This window comes from Desmodus rotundus, chromosome 12, assembly GCF_022682495.2.
Source record: "Desmodus rotundus isolate HL8 chromosome 12, HLdesRot8A.1, whole genome shotgun sequence".
NCBI classification, from domain to species: domain Eukaryota; kingdom Metazoa; phylum Chordata; class Mammalia; order Chiroptera; family Phyllostomidae; genus Desmodus; species Desmodus rotundus.
Window position 1 is genome coordinate 83,925,067 of NC_071398.1, and position 5,402 is coordinate 83,930,468.

General features: G+C 47.0%; 1 long non-coding RNA gene across 1 annotated transcript; it reads left to right on the plus strand.

Moving 5' to 3' along the window:
• Positions 1-460: 460 nt before the first annotated feature.
• Positions 461-5,027, plus strand: LOC123478280 (uncharacterized). The gene is made up of 3 exons (XR_006653445.2): positions 461-569; positions 778-894; positions 4,782-5,027. It is a non-coding gene; the product is annotated as an uncharacterized lncRNA (long non-coding RNA).
• The last annotated feature ends 375 nt before the right edge of the window (positions 5,028-5,402 follow it).

The window sequence follows — 5,402 nt, forward strand, 5'->3', positions numbered from 1 at the left end:
GTTTCCAGTTCTGGGAAAAATAGAGCATCCTGAGGGCTGAATTTGTAAAACTGAAGTTTTAACGGGACAGCAATAAAGTGCCACTGGCTAATGCTGTACCCACATAGCCACAATATTTTTGATAATATAGACCAATTAAACCAAGTGTTTATTTTCACACATACAAAACAAAACTTTTCATCCTCCCCCAAATCTTCCCTCTCAATGCTGAATCTCCAGCATCGAAAATAGACCCAAGCACATAGCGAATCCAAATAAATATTTTGAAACGGTTGTATAACTTCTGGCTCCCGGGTGAAGGCCTGGCTGTGACCGGAAGTGAGGTGCCCATGGAGAGGGCTGCTAGGGTAATCACGTGAGAGGGGGTGATGGCTTGGATTAGGGTCACTGATGGAGGTGACAGTAAGTAATCTGATTTGCGATCTGTTTAGAATGTAAACCTGTGAGGACTTGCTGGCGGATTCACTGTGGACTGTGAGAAAAGAAAGGAGTTGCGAATGACTCAGAAATCCATGGCTGGAGCGATTCGATGAATCACAGTCCAGTTACAGGAACTCAGGCCCAGGCAGGTGTGTACTGAGCCTGTTCAAGGAAGAGCCAGGAGGCCAGTGAGGGAGCAAAGGGGAAACGTGGGGAGCTGAGGTCAGAGAGGCAGCTGGAACCTGATCCTGGGGAGTTTGTCAGTCAGGGGAAGGACTTCGAGTGCTGTTCTAAGGGATGGGAGCTCTCAGAAGGTTTTGCACATTGTTGTAACACGATCTATTCGCATTTTATAAGAACCACTCAGGCTGCCAGTGTGGAAAATCGACCACAGAAGGCAAGAAACAGAAACCTGGAGACCAGCTAGAGGTGACAGTAGCGGGCCAGGTGGGAGACAGCAGTGGCTTGGACCAGGTTGGTGGCTATGGCGGGGATGAGACCAATCAGACTGTGTCTCCCCCCTGCTTGAAAACTTGTTCCTTCTGAAACACACCAAACTCCCTTCCTCGTCCAGGTCCCTTTCCTCTGGCTGGACCACATGCCACCCACCATGTCACCGCAGGCGGGTCTCTGCCTGAATAGCACCTCCATCAGATACCCTCTTCTCTCGTGCTCCCTTTCCGTCTTCATTTTTATTCACAGCGTGTATCACTCCCCATTCTACATTTTCTTCACTTGTTTTTGTCATCGACTCCCCCACTGGAAGGAAGGTCGGCTCTGTGAAGGCGGGGTCTTTGCTCACTGTTGCATCACCCACCTTCGTGGAACATGAGTGAGGTGCTTGGGGGAGAGCTGGGGAGGCTTTCCTTTTATGAGAAGAGGGCTCCTCTGCAGGTATGTTGGGTAAACATGATTAAAACACAGGGGGAATATTCAAACTGTGCTAGGGAACTTTCTATTCTATTTCACTTCTTTTCATTTATTGGCTTATTTATTTTACTTCTCAAACAAAATAGGCTTAATTAACTAATTATTAAAGTATAGTTGACACACACTATTATATGAGTTTCAGGGAACTTTATATTTTAAGTCCCCCATTGACATATGGCCAACCTGTGATACGGCCAAGCACCATCAGTGGGCGTGGTCTCCGGCATCTAGATGGTCTCAATGACATTATTATTTATTTATTATAATTAACTTATAAGGGGCTCATCTCCTACATGGTAGCACATATTCACACATACATATCCCTACACAAGTGCATATGGTGAGCATATATAGATTCTTAAAATTATTTTTTAAGGTAGTCTCTTTTTTTCCATTTTCTTTTTATGGTCAGCCCAGGCCTCATTTTCTACCCACCTTAATGCCTATAATATAGAGTACTTTCCCACATTTTCTCTATGCTCCTGTACTTCTACATAGAATATACACATGTACTCACACAGGGGGGACTGCTGTTGGCTGTTTTGCAAATATGGGACCATTTATTCACCTTTCCCCCCCACCCTGCATCTTACGTTTCTCCCTCAATACCACTTCATAGACATTCCTCTAAGTTATCTGGCATAGCTCTGACTGTTTCACGTTCCTTGGTTACATACTATTCCCTCATGTGGATACGCAGTGATTTATCCAGCTCTACCCTCTGGGGAGGCATTCCCTCTGTTTCTGGCTTTTGCTCCTTTGAACTCTGCTACAACACTCATCCTTGAACTGTACAGTTTCAGAGCAGGAGAGGAAGTTGGATGTTCTTCATTACATCCCATAATTTTACAGTTGAGACACGGAGGATCAGAAAGGGGAAGGAATGTGCTCAAGAGTGCCCAGAGCACATGAGTGTTTGTCAGAAGCTTGAATAGCCGCTACTTCCCATAATCTTCATCAGCAGGGCAAGTATTGTCATGTCAACCTCAGGAGTCCAGAAACTAAACAAAGAGACTGATTGTCCTGGATTTGTGGAGGGCTAAATCAGGGAGTAGAGCCAGGACTCTGGTCTGATTCCCAGTAGCTTCTTCTACTTCCAGTTGTATCGGTGCCATCAAAAATGGAGACATCTGTACTTGAACAACAATAAAAAAAAAGAAAAGAAAAAATTAATATTGAATGTAAATTGTAATGGAAAAAACAGTTAAACAAAAAATAGGCGTGTGTGTGTGTGAGTGTGTGTGTGTATTACTCAGCCGTAAAAAGCTTAAATATTGCATTTAGGACAACATGATGATATTGAGGGTATTATGTTAAGTGACAAAAAGACAAAAAAGGACAACCCCCGCCCAACTTCCACAGGGCAGCCTTTTGTTAATTTATTCTGCACATTAGCTGCTCACCCTGCCTGAAAAAAAAACCCTTTGCTAAAAGAATGACACAACCTGAATTTGCCCATAATTCAGGGCCCACTTTCCTTACCCATCAGGGTGAGTCATGGTTGAGGTTGTTAAAACCAGTCTTTGGAATCAGACAGATTTAGTTTTGAGAGCTGGCTCTGTCACTAACTCTGTGACTTTTGGCAGATGACTCAGCACCCCTGAAACCCAGTTTCCTCATCTGTAAACAAGGGGTACAATTATACTGCACCTCAGGGGTGTCCAACCTGGGCCCTGCGGGCTGCGTGCAGCCCAGGACGGCTGTGAGTGCGGCCCAACAGAAAATCATACATTTCCTTAAAACATGATGAGATTGTTTTGTGATTACATGTCACAATGTATTTAATGTGTGGCCCAAGACAACTCCTTTTCTCCCAGTGTGGCGCAGAGGCGCCAAAAGGTTGGACACCCCTGTGTAGGCATTCTTAGGGTTAGACAACACGAGGTGTGTTAGCAGGTAGGCCAGTGCCTGGCACGTCATAAGCTCTCAATAAATATTAGCTATTATTGTGGATGTCGTGATTCGTTGGTCCCACCCAGCTGAACTGGTAGCTGTCCTCCCTCTGAACTGTTCTTTACCTGGGATAGGAAAAGCCTTTCTCATCTGCAAGTCCAGGACAATTAGGACGTCCTTGCTGCTTGCCTTGTTACTTCTTCTCAGGTGGAAAGTAAAGTGGGGCTGGGGCGGGGGGCTGACCCCAAGAGCTTTCTCTTTTTGCATTATACAGTGGCATAAAGTGGAGGAGCAGCTGTCCCTTAAATGAACAGAGTAGGAACATTCTGACCCTCCCAAGTGTGCTTGCTTGTGTGAGACACGGGGAGTGCAGACATTTTTCAGCAACAGAGCAGAACTGTCAATGCATGTGTTACAGCTATTTTAGTGCCTTCTCCCTCCTGGAGAAAAGCCATTTTCAAGCCAGTTGCTTACAGTGCATCAAGTGATGAAATACAGATAACAAATTGTGCATTTGTTTGGCTTCATGCTTATTACACCCCCGGTTCTGGAAAGCATTGCACTTAGCCCCTTAATAATCTCTCTCCTGAGATCAATTACCAGGATTTATCTGGTTCCTCGAGCATAAAAGTGTTTTATTGTTTTTACTTTTGCTCCAAGTGAAGTGTGAGGGGGTAGGCCAGGTTTAAGGGACTGTCCCAGGCAAGAGTGTGAAGCTAGGATCATTGGCCCTGCTTTCCTGTCTACTGAGCCCTCACGAACAGGGAAGTGGGGAACATTTGGGACTGTCCCCCCTGAGGAGTGACCTGGTCCAGCTGTTCTCATCTCTGCTTATTTGCTCATAGAATGCAGGTCTGCAGGTGGCTGGGAAGGTGGGTGCTGCTGGAGGGGAGAGGCTGGAAAACAGAGCTAAGTTACCGTTTCAGACCAAATCATTTTTCCTCTAAAGTTTCGCTGTAATCCAAACCAGTTGAGCATTTGAGAAAAAGTAGGTACCATGAAAAGGGGTAATGGAATTAGCTTTCATGTTTTTCCAGGACTCTAAACCATATTTCCTGTCACAACTGTACATTATTAATACAAGGCATCTGTTAGCACAGAACTGCCCGAAAATGTGCACCCAAAACCTTACATCTGGTTTCGATAATTTATTTCTGACATTTGTAGTTGCTGGTGGGTGGGGGGAGGATGGGAAAAAAGGGGGAATTAAACCAAGATGTAGCCTTTAACCCATCAGAAGCTCCTAGTTGGAGCCAAAAGCTGGAGTTCTTAACGTGATTTTTGCATTAGGTAATATAATTATATTAATTTAGCAGCAAATACCATGACTCCAGGCCTGGTGAGTGTGGGTCCACGCTGGCTTTTATCCTGCCTTCTCTGGCTGTAGCAATTAGCTTCCTCTCGCGAAGGGGATTAGCAGGACCACCCCCCAGCGCCGGGGGTTGTGGGGCTCTCTCCGAGCTGTCAGGTGTCATTCGGCTCACCCGGCCCCCTCGCCTGCCCCGCCCCTGCAATTAACTCCCTCTCCTGCTTCGCAGGGAGACAAAGCGGCCGGTTCCCGAGGTGTCCGACCTCCGCCCCCTCGCGGGCCCAGCACCGGTTCCTCCAGCAGGAATCGCCCCAGGCGCTGAGAGCCGGAGCAGGCCAGGTCTGAGACCCGCCCCAGACTTTCCACGATCAGATTTCAGTCTGACAAGCGAGGGGGAAAAAGAAAGAAAGAACGCTCGACTTCCGCAAGCAGGAGCCACGCGGGGCTGGGCGGGAGGGGACACCGGGAGGCTCCAGGCTGGCCTGCGTCTGTCGCAGATGCTCTGCGCCAGGAATGGCGGTCGGCTGAAGCCCCCAGTCCTCAATAGAGGACTTTGCTGCCAGCGGAACTGGGGGCGGTGCCCAGACTGTCCCCAATAGAACACCCACCAAAGTGGGCTTTAACGGCCTTTGGGACTTTAGGGACTTAAAAAAAAATAGCAACAGAAGTACCATTCTAGACTCGTCAGCTTGGAAACATAGGTTCTCTGTTTAACTATTAGAACCTCAAAGATCATCAAGTCCAACAGCTTTCTCCTTTCCCAGAGGAGGGAACTAACTGGAAACCAGAGAGGTTTTGCGCTTTGCTCTAGGTCTAACAGCTCAAGTTTGTGGTGCAACGGGGACTAGAG